Genomic DNA, 13,639 nt, shown 5'->3' on the forward strand with positions numbered 1-13,639 from the left:
TAACGAGTCTTGTTGTAAAACAGTAAATACGAGACTGGAAACAGATACCTCTGCATAAACATCCAATAAAACCCAGCTATCTATCAGGCAAGAAGAGTTTTAATCAGGGAAGAGTTTTAAAGTAGCTCTGGGTGAGCTGCAGAGATCAACAGCTCAGGGTGGAGATCCTGATGAGAGGACAACTTTTACACCAGGATAACAGTTCCACAAAGCTGCGATAATTGGCTTTCCTTGTCAAAATCATTTGTAAATGAATCGTTAGATCTTTCTTACGAGCGGATTCTTCTCACCAAATCAGTCTAGAACAAATATCAAGCGGAGAGTGAAATTTTAATGAAAAGTCATGTAGGGTGACTGCTGCTGAGACAGACTTCTGATAAATATCTTCCATTTCAAAGTTATTAGCGCTTCCACAGACGTCTCTTCTCCCTCCTCTCTTTTTTTCCGTTTCAGTGTGATCACTCCTTTAACTGGCTGTCCTTCGATCATTGGACCGATGTCTGTCGGGCCTTTCTGATACAATTCAGCAGCAATGACAAACTGAGTCTTATTGTACAGTGTGACAAAAGTTACCATCAAGATTGTATCATATGGAGGTTCAGGCTCTATACTATTGCTGAACTCTCAGTATTCACCAGACTGCAGTTAAAATCGTCCCAATCCTGGCTTTAACAGACGAGTGGCAAGAAGAAAGCATCATTAAAAATCATAGGTGTAGTTCAAGGTTTGCCACATGCCACACAGGATGGGAAGAGAAGTCCTGAGGGTTGACCCATGCCCTTTGGCAAGGCACTCGACCACAAGTCGCCTCCTAATTTGTATTTCAGTGTTTGAGTCCAATAAATTAGAAGGTGAACAGGAAAGTGCTTCAAGTGTGTTACGTAAGACAGCGTCTACCAGCTAGCAATTTAATGTAGTCAGATACTTAAAATGAATATTTTAGTCATTTTGGCAGAAAATCTGAGCTCACAGTTCTGTCCTCTGCCATATTTCAAAATATGGCGTTTCTCCTTATGCCGTGGAGATTATTTGTTTCAGAAGGAATAGATATAAATACAGAGGAATCCTGGAAGAAGACCCATTAGTGGCTGCAGAGGCTTGAGAGTTGGTTGGTGTGTCACCTTCCAGCAGGACAAAGACCCGCTGGAAAGGTTCAGATCAAAACCAATGCTTCCTATAACGATGCAAATTCAAACCTAAACTCCTTATACAGATGCATTCTTTCCAATTTGATAGAGATCGAGTCCTTTAGCAAAGACAAACAAGAACATTAGTCTCTGAATATAGAAGCCTGGTTGTCCCAAAAGATTTGCAGCAAAAAGTACTCACTGAGTGAATTTTTGTATCCAAATAATCGGGAAGATGGTAAAAGATTATTTTTATTGGTACCTACATGTAATACTGAAACATCGCTAAATGTGCAAGAAGACTATTAATATTCTTTGTGTTGTTGCTCACATTCTGTGCACATAAAGCAGATTGTTTCTGGTATTTCTTTTTCTCCCAGCCCAATGAGATTTGAGTTAAACTGTTCACCGAAAGAGTTTGTGATGCCTGTGCACGTTTCTTAGAAAAAAAAAAAAAAGGAGAAAAGTATACCATCTGACAAATGGAAAAAAAGAGATATACAGCAGGATGAACTGGCATTATTCATAATTTATTGAGCAGTAGAGAGATTACAACTGGGAACAAATGCAGCACAGAAGACAAAAGAGCATTATTTATTACAGAAAAATCAAAGCAGAGCCTGAAGCAGGATGGAGATAAAGTAGAACAACACTCGTACATTAAAACTACTGTCCACAAACGCACCGCATTATTGCATCTGTCAGAGGAAAATCCCATTACACCAGAGTTGATGATTTCCACCTGAACTTGAGGAATCGGCGACCTTGCAGAATCCGACCATGAGTCGTGGAGTCATGAAAGCCGTAATTTGTAAAAAATGAACAGCTGTCAATATTAAAATGAGCCCGAGTGCTGCCTGTCTTATCATTTTGACATTTGAATGCGAGGTTTGCAGTCTGGTTGGATCGTAACTGTGAAGTGAACCCTGGGGCAAGACGAAAAGACAGGAGTGATCTATTCAAACACTGCTTCCCCGTTATGAGCCTGTGCTGCTGTAAATAATGCAGGCTCTTTCCCGTAGACTTCATCACTGTTGATTCCCACCTTTAGATTCCCATGAACCCCCACAGGGTTAAAAATCGAAGGCTTCCTCTGCCTTCTTTAATGTCTTCCTTCTGTTCAAATATTCTCTCAGACCACCTCACGACTCAATAAAGCGGGGAGGGGGAAAATTTTTTTTTTTTTAAAACCTATGTGGGAGTGGGAACCTGAAAAATAAATTAAACAGATAACGCAGGCAACAGAAACCTGTCAAGCCTCCCCTCTGAATTTTAGATCACAAAATCTTTTAGCTTGAAAAGAAATCATTAAACTTCGGCAGAACTTATCTCGTTTTCATCTCAAATTATTATGCATCTCAAATGAGCAAAGAAGTAATGTCCCACAACTGCAAACATGTGTCAGCTTCTTGTAATATCTAGGGATTAATAATTCAGCTCTTGGCTTCTGCCTGTTTAGACTTTATTCAGCTTGTGTGTAAGGAGCGCGGGCTGGCAGCGTGTTTCGCAGCGAACACAAACCGGGGAGTTGACATTTAAACCCAAACCCTGCAGCACACGGATGAACCCAACAGCAGGATAATTTGAGTTTCTTGCTTAATTAGTTGACACCAAGTTCAGCCCAGGCGAAAGTTACTGCTGCGCCATTATTAGGGTGCCAGAATTTGTACATAATTTAGGAGGGAAATGAAGGGGGTTGCTCCGAGTTGATTTAAAGTTTCCTGCCTTGAAGTTTTAAAGGGATTGAGAAACTTATCAGGAAAGCTGGTTGGAAAAACATTCAAAATCTGGTGCTTCAAGGTTCAACTCCCACTATTTTGAGTTAAATGTCTAAAACGCGTAGAAATTTACTGTGAAGTCCAATAAAATCTGGCACTTTAGACTGCGACCCCTTCAGATCTAACAAAACAGACTGAGCCGGTCTCCTGCTGGTCTCTTCAGACTCGAGCCTTTCCAAGGAACTCCCTGTTCAACTTCTGCACCAAGGTCATTCACAATGAGTCAGCCAGCGCATTTTAAAAAAGATCGTTTGTTGCATCTGTGTTGTCATCAAAGGTACAAGCACTTCAGTCACAAGAGCTTTTCCAGTCCTCATCTTTGGTTTGTGAAGAAAAACAATGCAGTTTTCCTGTTGTCCACTCGGACGCAAATGGATTTTAGCCACAACACTTTAATGAGGCCTGACGTGTTTGAGGCAGGGTCAATGAAACCACGTTTCTACATTACAGTTTAAACGGTGATTTTTGCAAACTTTCAATCACTCAGGTTTGAGACAGTTAGAAAAACAGATTTGGTTAAAAGGCACATTCAGTAACGGATGTAAGAGCTCCGATTTTTAGAGAAAAAGGAAGATTACCATTCAATTCAATTTTAGTGCATCTGAGTGATTTAAAACTAATCAAACTCTGCGTGGCATGCATGATCCTTTTTTAAAGAGAGACACTATCTACAGTCTCTTTCAACATATTCTGGGTAGAACGTATAAATAGCATTATAGACATATTAAAAATACGTTATAGAGTCCACAGTCAACGATGCAAAAGTGACGCAATGGGAAAAAATTACAATGTTCTCTTGAACGTCTCTAAAACTACACAGGTATGGAATCTGTACTTTATAGATGAGCAAAACAGTTTGAAATAATACTTTCGCAATTTTGGTGGGTCTATATAACAAGATGTACTTTTGCAGAAGTCGTTACTTTCCACAAACCTCATGGTACGTTCCTGCAACGTCAATAAAAGTTATCTGTTACCTTCCCAGAACGTAGAGATAACTTTCTGGAACCTACCAAGTATCTTTGGAGAACATTTTTGAAACTATTATTAGGTTCAATCAAAGTTATATGTCTATACCCGGTAAATTAACTTCTAAGTTCAAGAAAAGTACTTGATAAGTTACTACTCAGAAGGACCTTAGACACCAATAAATACCTGGTAAATAATGGAAAAGTGTCTGATGGAACGTTCCAGAACTTAAAGTATGGACTCGCTACAGAGCTGGTAAAGAGGGATATGAACCTTTTCGGCACAACTTAACAAGGAAATGGCAAATATATTCAGACGTTATTGAGTGACCTACCTGAGAGAGTCATTTTATTTCGAAAGCTGCAGTTCTGATCAAGGACCGCAGGGCAGGGAAGTGAAGAAATTAATATCGAATTGGAGACACAAGCAGCCAGCATGCAGCTGGAGAAAGTAGGTCGGTTGAGACAATTCTGCACTGAGGATTGATTTTTCTGGATTTTTCTGAAAATAATTCAAATCTATAGTTTTCACTCCAATTTGGACCAAAATGTGACTCCCGTCTAAAAACAGCCCTGCTCTTCAGTGAACTGAACTATATTCAAACCCTGCGTGCATTCGGGATAATGGGCAGGACATTGATGTGAACATGGCAGCTGTCATATCCACAGGAAGCTCTCTGCATGTGTCGGCCAGCGTGTCGAGCACTCACCGTGTGTTTAGTGGCTTCTACTCCTACATGAACCCATCTACCATCACGTAGGAATAAAAAGCCATAAGACACAACAGCAATCTCACAGGAGGGAGGGAGAAGTGGGAAGGAGGAAGGAATACTAATGGAGGAGTCCACATAGCTGCAAAAGGAGGGAGTTGTTCTCCCAGCTGGAAGGAAGAAGAAGGCTGGAAAGTGATCCCCAGGAAGCAGGGAGAGTGGTTAAGGAGAAAGTTAATTTCTAGAGGAGAGGACAGAGGGGAAAGGAGAGAGAAAAGGAGTCATTCATGAGGCAACGCATGATTATTCAGAAGGCAGTGTTCCCTGTTTGTCTTTTGCTGTTCGTTAATGTGCAGCAGATGAGTTTGGACTGCAGGCATTTTGCGTTTCCGCTGTGTGCGAGCAATATTAGATGCGTTGAAAGCAACCCGCCCAAACGATCCTAATCAAAATCCATCTGCTCGGGTTCCAAACGCACACAGTTTCCAGTCAACCTGCCATGTTTGGATGAAAACCTTGTATTTACTCAGATGGTTTGCGGTTACATTTGTGCTTCTTAAAACCAACCTACTCTAATTAATTTCCATTTTATAGTCTGTGCTCGCTTGTCTCCTGCACAAGAGAAACAGGGGAGTTTGCATGCAAAAAGGGGTTACAGTACGATGGTGTGCATGCACAAGTCAGGCACATCCAGATAAATATGTATGGCTCCACGGCAGCAGGTTTCCTGCTTTGTATGCTAATGATCTAATTCAAGTTTAATTTTGCAACATAGGTTCGGTGAGGGTAGGGAGGTGGAGGAGGGCTGACGCACCAACGAATGACCTCATGAGATAAAGCAATGGCAATGAGGTAAAAGATTAAATCTCATTAATCTTTCGATGAGCTTTCGACGCGGACCACAAAGACTGCAGATGATGACACAGGCCATGAAATATACAAGATTTTAGATAAATGTGTGTGATGTTCATCATATTTTATCAAGTTCAATGGAAATTTGGGAGGAAATGGAACAGGAAAATCAATAAAAAGAAAAAAAGAAACAATCAGAAGAATGCAAAGTATATTCAAAGGCTTAAAAAGTCAACTCATAAGCCCATATTTTAGATTTTGGTCAATTTGATGGATAAATCAGCTGCATATGTTAATAAAGCAGATCAGACTGACAATAAATGCCACTTGTTGCATAAATCCATCAGTCATACTAAATTAACCTCAAGCAAACTATGCTTCTTTTAAAAGGTCAGAAGTACATCATTATTAACCCAGTAACTGGGTTAATAATGATGTAACCCAGTTACTGGGTTACAGTAACTGGGTTACATCAACCCAGTTACTGTAACCCAGTAACAGTAACTGTTACTGGGTTACAGTAACAGTTACTGATAACTGTTACTGTAACTGATAAATAAATAACTGATTTATTTATCAGTTACCAGTAACTGATAAATAAATGATATGCGTCACAAATTTAGATATTTGCATATCATTAGAAGACTATACAGCTGTAAACCAGACAATAGTTGGTTTATACTGCGCTTCCAAGAGATGAACGCAACTTTGTGCATTTTTTAAAAACGGTTTAGATTTAGAGGTTGGTAAAATATGCATGTTTTCACAAGCCAATGAGATGTGTGGCTTAAACAACAAGGGATTCTACTGAAAGTCGTCAGGAATCGGGCTGCAGATTGGTGAAAAACAACCAAAGTAAAGTAAGAAGCCAACTTAAAACACCCCAAAAAGCCTCGCTCCTTAGAAACAAAACATAAAGAAATAAGCTACCACCTTTCTGCACAGCACTGTACTTTCCCTGAAGTGTTTGGTGAAAACACTTGTGTTCGAAGGCTACGTCGCCGGCTCCATCTGTCACAGGTCTCCGCATCAACTCCTTGGTGGAGGCTGCAGCAGACGAAAGAGAAAGAAGAGTGGAGAGGTGAGACGTGCACGCGCAAGAACTCAAGATGAGAAATGAAATCTTTATTGCTGCATTGCAGCTGGTTACTTAATGAGACAATCCTGCGGGTTGGTTATTGAATTAAGGATCATTATGAGTGGCTGGGATAACAATGCACAGCCTGGAAGAAATTGTTGCGTGCAGTTTAGGCTGCCAGTCTTTAAAAAGTGCTTCTTCCTGAGAAAATCTCCAGCCTTAAAGAGCTCCCGCTGGGACTTTCGCAGCTCGCTGACACTTACAGCTTCAAAACAGACATTAACCACAAACCAATTATGTCGAGCAGCAACTACTTGTTGATGACTCGTGCAGTTTAATGCGCCTAATGAAAAGTTAATAGCAAGCATGCTTAGAGATTTCCGCACCTGCTACCACCTCCGCTTAGATGAAAAGTGTTGATAAGCCAGCAGTAAAATGGAGCAGTGTTTTGGCCAAATTATTCAAGCCATCCGCTGGATCAAAATGGCTCCGGCTTTCACTTTGTCATCTCAAAACCTTCTGGGAATCATTCGGGGTAACCCTCCACACAATGAGCTGTGACATCTTCATTGAAAAATGATTGATTGGGCTGCAGGGAGAGGGGGCTGTTTGAGAAACGGATCACTCAAACAGTCGAGCTGTAAAGGCCTAATAATATGATGAATGGTCTATTTATGTAACAGATGAGGGGAGACTTGCATGAAGATTAAAACGTTTAGGTTTTTTTTGACGTGTACCACTCAGAGTGAATGTGTTGGAGATTTGAATAATACGTCTGTGTTCTCTGTCAGGGAGCAAGTTGGAAACAAATTTGGGTTCCAGGAAAGCAACGTGGCTCATTTGTCACCACCTGTGTCTGCAAGAGGAGAGCAAAGCGGTTCTAATGGATTGTGACGTAAGCACTCTTGTGTGAGCTTCCCGTCCAGATGAGTCAAAGAAAGGCCACTTAAGAGCATGAAAGCAAACATTGTGTAAATATCTGATTAATTGATCTAAATTGTGGAAAAAGGAGCCACATTAAATCATACCAAAATTACTGTGGGAAATCGTTTTTCCTCGCCTGAGGCAATTGTGCTGCTGTAACCGTGCATCATAAACGGACCATTTAACACTTACAACTGCAACTGTATGTAAAGATAAGCCACTAATCACTTAACTAAACAATGTCTCCATGGATCGAGGGAAAGTGTTGATAGAGTGACCCAATTTTTCACACGCAGCATCTATAATTGATGTGCAATAGATGCAGCCGCCTTAGATCTGATAAGGGGCTTGGCTCTGATGGATATCCAGATAGGCTCTTGCGGGGGGAACAGATGTAGAGTCGTGCATCAGAGAGGGATGGGGTTGCCGGTGATCGTTTCCACCCTGCAGCGAACAAAATAGCCCTCATATATCCCTGTAATCTGCATTAGTGCCGGAGCACCAGCCAGGAGACAGCACAGAGGGGGATGAGTAATGGGCTACTGCTGATTTGGCAGGGCTATATTACACCTCAAAATCTGAGGCATGCCCAACTGGCGAGAATATGAAATGAGGTTGTCACAAATGAGCATCATCCCTCCCTACTGATAGCTGCATTTATTAGACGGTGATAAACCCGAAAACATGCTTCCACTTGGAAACTAATTTCACTTTATTTTTATGGTTTTAAACAGTTTAAGGGGCCTAAATAAAATAACTTTCTTGCTTCCGGAGAAAGAAATGAGTTGCGTTTAAGTTGTTCACTCCGTCACTTTATAGTCCATTATATAGTGATTCAGCCATTTGATGGTATGAATCACTACACCATCTGGCACAAAGTGGTGGATTCTCCATGAAGACAAGAAAAAAAAACAGACATTGCACTTGATGCGTTTGCCACAGACTACGATGAGCATCAACAAACAAGTCCAAAGTTTTAAGATTTAAGTGACGAATGGGACATAAAATATCTGGACAGACCTTAGTCGGTTAACAAGATGCTAAATGTTAGCAGGATTTAACATGACATGAACATAAAAATAAATAAATTAAAAAAACAAAATCTGACTGCCCTTGGACTTAAACTTTCAATTATGTTGAGCAGAAGTCTGACAGGCAATCAGGAAGTTGAAAAAACTGAAAGACAAGTGGACCATAATGATATCCCAGCCTATATTTGGAAAAAGTAACCATTGAAGGTATGTTTCTTAACTGAATAGTTGAAGATATTCTGCCTAACGTCTGGCTGGATACTCCAGACTTGAATAGTAACCTTAGTGACTCAACTATCATCCTGCCAGCTCTCCCCCTCCATTAGTGGATCATCAAGTGGGATCTTGGCAGCGTTGTCAATATTATGTCTAACCAATATGCATTCATGAAGCAGAATGACATATGCCATCTACACACACTCGCTGCCAAGTGCAGACGGGTCCACATTAGCTCTCTGGTCCTGGAAAATACATTTCACCAGATTTGGTGAATATCCTAAACTACGGCCACATAACCTTTGACACAAACCCAAGATTGGGATAAAAACCACAAGAGAATAGAGACTGGTCACAAAGCACATGGAGAAATAAATGAATAGGATATCAAATAAAGTCGATGAAAAGTCAACACTTACACTTTCCGAAGCTACACTTCAGATAGTCACATACTGAGAGCAACTGGTTAGCACCTGAGACGTTTCTATGCCATGTAATACGATTTCATCACCTGAGGTCCCATGGTGCCTCTAGTGGTTAAAAATAGATTTTAAATCAAACTTTCATGTCCATATTCTGAAAACGGATTACATCAATTAGAGCAAATCTTCAGCCATAGACAGTTAAATTAATCTCAGATTAAGTAGAGTGTTCTAGTGTAGCAGTATGTGTATGTATGCAACATGTAATTAAGATTATTAGTGTTTAAAATGCCTACACAGTGCTTAGCAGATATAACAAGTGAGAATACATGTTCTAATAAGTCAGCATTTTAACCAACTAACAACACTTGTGTACAATTTTTCTATTTGGAGGAGACTTAATGCACAAAATGTGGAGAACACCACCAGAAAATGCTGCTCTGACAAAACTGAAGCCTATTAAGGTTTGTGCAGATTCTGTAAAAACACACAAACATCTAATGAACCTAGAAAAACTCAATGAGCCAAAGAGACTCTTATTAGAAAAAGGATGGATGCTTGCAAAGGCTTTCAAGAATGATTTTCTCAAGGATTATGCGCTATACAGAGAAAACCAAAGCAGTGCTCTGCATTAGATTTTGTATAAGCAGCAAAACAAAATGCAGGCAGGGAAGATTCATAATAAGCTCCATGCTGCTTTGTTGCTTCACAGTGCCATGTATTAGAGGAACTGAATTTCGAAAATAAATATCAAACTTGATGACTGCCAGAGCTTTTCTGAGCAAAATGAGTCACCCAGAGTTAGAAAACAAGTCTTCTGATGGAAGAAAAAGAAACAACTGACAGATTCTGTAGTGTGGAGTTTGAACTCTAATCCAATTTCAAGTCTGGAGAAGCTGAAAGGCATCAATGCCAAAAAAGATCCTTGTGACTATTCCTTTTCTGTGGCTTCTTGAAATATTTTAGGAACGATTATAGTCGTTTTACAAATGATTCTTTTCAGCTGCTGAACAGGAAATGATGGATATCCCAACTATTTAGAAAAAGCTCTTCTTTGCAGATCATCTGTATGTTCATTTTAAATAAGCATAGATCAGATAATTTTCTAAATCCCCTCCATTTTTCTCCAATATATTCTTACCTAAGGACTCGCACATTTGAAGTAGCCGTTCATGTCCAGGACTCGGTATGAATGTGGGTTTATTAACGAACCAGCGCTTCTTTGGCATCAGTTACTTGCTGCTCTGCAACTCTGCCTGGCACCAACACAAAAAGACACAGAGCCAGCAGGAAAAATTAACATGGCTGCCCAGCAGCTACGGTGGAGAAAGGATGCTTAAGAAGTACAAATAAAATAAAAAAATAGCTAATTACATGACACACCCCAGAGAGAGAAGGAATTTATTCACCTCCCATCTCTGCAATGCTTGTTGTGGAATAAGCTTTTATAGATGTTATTTTTTTCCTATAAATGGTTCTAATTGAACAGGTAAATTTCGCAAAACCAACTTTGCCTGTGAAATAAACACAAGAAATTGTCCCATTATAGTTAAATCTCTAGTTTTAAAGGGCATAAAGTAGCAGGCACAGTGTGAGGCATTAAAAGCTTGTAATGGTTTGTAACAGGATATGCTTACTCGCCATGTGAAATTAAAGCGTAGATATTACATCCCTCAGGGCCAATCAAGGAGTTATGTGCGTATTCTGCTGGGATTCTAATATACTATGAACTGTGTTGTTTCTCTGTGCATGAATTTAGTTTAATTTGCCTTCATAATTCATAGCTTCCCACATTAATAAATTGCGGTGAGCGCTTACTTTTATTTACAATTAAAATATCGAATATACAAAACACACTGCTCAAGGAAGACTCTTTTTTTTTTTCTCTCTCTCTCTCCACTCTGCTAATGTTGTTATTCGACTCCAGACTGAATGGAAATTTGATTATCGGGAAGAGACAGATTGCATGCTGCAACATAACAAATGGTGCGAAATCGTCAACTTATTCATCAGACGAGAGCAAATTGTTTAATTAACTCTAGCGCTAGAAAACAACATATGGTGGTATTCATTCTGGTTCTTGTAGTGATGTGCGGCACGGCTGTCTTTACTCTTACTAGTCAGATTTCTCTCTTTTCACAGAATACACCACAATTTCCGAGTGGGTTTTCATTATCTACGTGACAAAGCGACAAAATGGAAATTACTGGTATAAAACTGCAGCAAAGCAGAATCTGGCTTGTGAAATGAGCTCACGAAGATGAATAGCTGCATGATGGTATCCATTTAAAAACAATCTCTAATTTAAGTCCCAAGAACTTTCATTCAAGGACCAGGTATTACAAAAGGCAAGCCTCATTGAGCTTCAACTTTCAGTAATCGCAAGTCCTGATGACATAAAAGCAGGGGTTTCATTAGCCTATGGTTACGGTGTGTGTGTTAAACTCCTTTGTTAACGACCTTTACACTCCAAATAAAACCGTAGTTCCAAGTCTCCACTGGAGGCATTTCTGTACCTTTTTTTTGTTAGAACTATCTACAACAAATGCTTGCAAAACTGTTTTTGTCTAACTGATAAAAAGATTAGGTTTCATCTTCCTGCAGTGTTGAACACAGGAGAAGTTGGAAGATGTTAAGACTGTAAGATGTTTTGTTGCATTGGGTTCACATAATCTCACCTCTATGTTTGAGGTTAATAGAATTGGTCCCGTTTTAATCAAAACATGCACCTTAATGTTGTTGACTAACGCAACCTGGTTGAACAGTAGTGTGGATAGACTTTATAAATCTTTCGCCTCTTATCTTTCTGGTTTTCTACAGGTTTTTGCCGAGTAGTAAATCTACAAAATGAGTTTTCTGTCTTGTAGCTTTCTGCCACAGCTGCGGCCATATTTTTTTTCGCCTTGTGTATTCGTTGAGATATTTCCAAGTTCCTCATTTGGCTTTTTATTCTCCCGTAATTCTATTTCAAATGACTTCTCAGCTGTTTTTGCTTTTGTTTTTGCTCCAAGACAAAATTTCCTGTGTTTTTGTAGCTCTGATGGAGTTTCTGGTTTAAATTTGTTTATCTAAAGTGCTTAAAGTGCTTTTATTGAGAAGCCAAAGGAATTGCCAGAATAACAAATGTTTGTTTATTTTTTAATGCATTGCTGTTTTTTCTCTACTTGTTGCTCTGTACTGTATGTCAGCTGGCTGAAAGAAAGCTGATAAGCATATCCCTTGCTTACAAGAAGTAGATATGGGTCCTTAAAAATATTTATGTTTCAAAAATGACAAGTGAGCACCAATTGTGACTCGTATTAAGGCATTACTTTTTCTTTTTTGTTAAATCTAGTATATTTGTTCCACTGAGCAACAAAATGTCAGAGACTTGGCTAAATATAAACAAATCCAAAAGGTGCCTTCTTTTTCCCCTAAACGTTTTCAGACAGAAAAAGGAGTTTTCAGACCAAATTTCTAATGTTACTGAAGCATTTAATGCAAAGCTGCGTCTTTAAAGGACACAAAGAAAATACAGACTGCTTGAGTTGAGCAGACGTGGTGATGAAAACCTCATTACCACAGAATACAGTTGGAATAACTGAACTAGGCTGATCGGTTCCACAGAAAGTTTCACTTTGATTCTAGACCTGTTTACATTGGCGCGGTCAGTCTTTGCAGAATAGGCAACTAAATAACTTAATAATGATCGAAAACATTAAAACCATCCCCTCACGCACACAAGCCACCATTATCTACGTCAGCCATATTCCTTTTCTGTATTGTCATTATTCTCTCAGGGCTTTCTCTCTCCAGCTGCAGCCAGAAGGAGAACATTTCCATGAAGGCAATGAGACGCTCATAAGCGAGGGCCTGAAATGATTTTTTAATATGATGACATTTTAATGAGGACTGAAGGACTGGGCTGGTTTGGCTCAAGGCAGCACCTCTTTATCAGTGACTGACATGGAAGGACTAATAAAAGCCTCTAATAGAACAGCGTCATCTCTTAGTTTATGTCTTCGTTTAACTCTAAAATTTGCACCAGTTGAGGCAGATGACAGCAAACACTGTTCTCTTTATATATTCAGTTTAGTTAAAATTCTGTTTAAGACATGAAAAAACACTTAATTGTTCTCCCAGGGGATTTTGAGTGGATCTGGGAAGGTTTATTTATTAGAAATAAATTGTGTTAAATGGGAAGACTATTCAGTTACCTAGGATTAATGGACATTTTACATACGTTTTGGCATTTATGGTGTCAAAACATATGTGCTAGAGGCTTTTATTTCTGATAGGTATAAGTGTTTTTTCAGTGTGTATGAGCTAATCCACATATTTTAAATATTTAAATCAAAATCAAATCAAATTTTATTTGTATAGCACATTTCAGCAGCAAGGCATTTCAAAGTGCTTTACATCAAATCAAACACAAAAACACAATGCAACACAGAATCAACAATAAAAACAACATCAAGTCAGATTCCATCAATAAATCTGCAATTGATTACGTTTCAAATACAACTCTAAACTCTTTTTAGTTGAGATTTAACG

At 39.2% G+C, this 13,639-nt stretch overlaps 1 long non-coding RNA gene across 1 annotated transcript in view; it reads right to left on the minus strand.

The window, feature by feature from the left end:
* Positions 1-6,025: 6,025 nt before the first annotated feature.
* The window catches only part of LOC122826552, a 53,487-nt gene continuing 45,873 nt past the window's right edge, over positions 6,026-13,639 (minus strand). Inside the window, exons 3-4 of the long non-coding RNA XR_006369814.1 lie at positions 10,248-10,362; positions 6,026-6,482 (exon numbers count right to left, since the gene is read on the minus strand). This is a non-coding gene — a long non-coding RNA (uncharacterized LOC122826552). The remainder of the gene's footprint in view (positions 6,483-10,247; positions 10,363-13,639) is intronic.

This window comes from Gambusia affinis, linkage group LG23 (genome assembly GCF_019740435.1).
Source record: "Gambusia affinis linkage group LG23, SWU_Gaff_1.0, whole genome shotgun sequence".
Classification (NCBI taxonomy): domain Eukaryota; kingdom Metazoa; phylum Chordata; class Actinopteri; order Cyprinodontiformes; family Poeciliidae; genus Gambusia; species Gambusia affinis.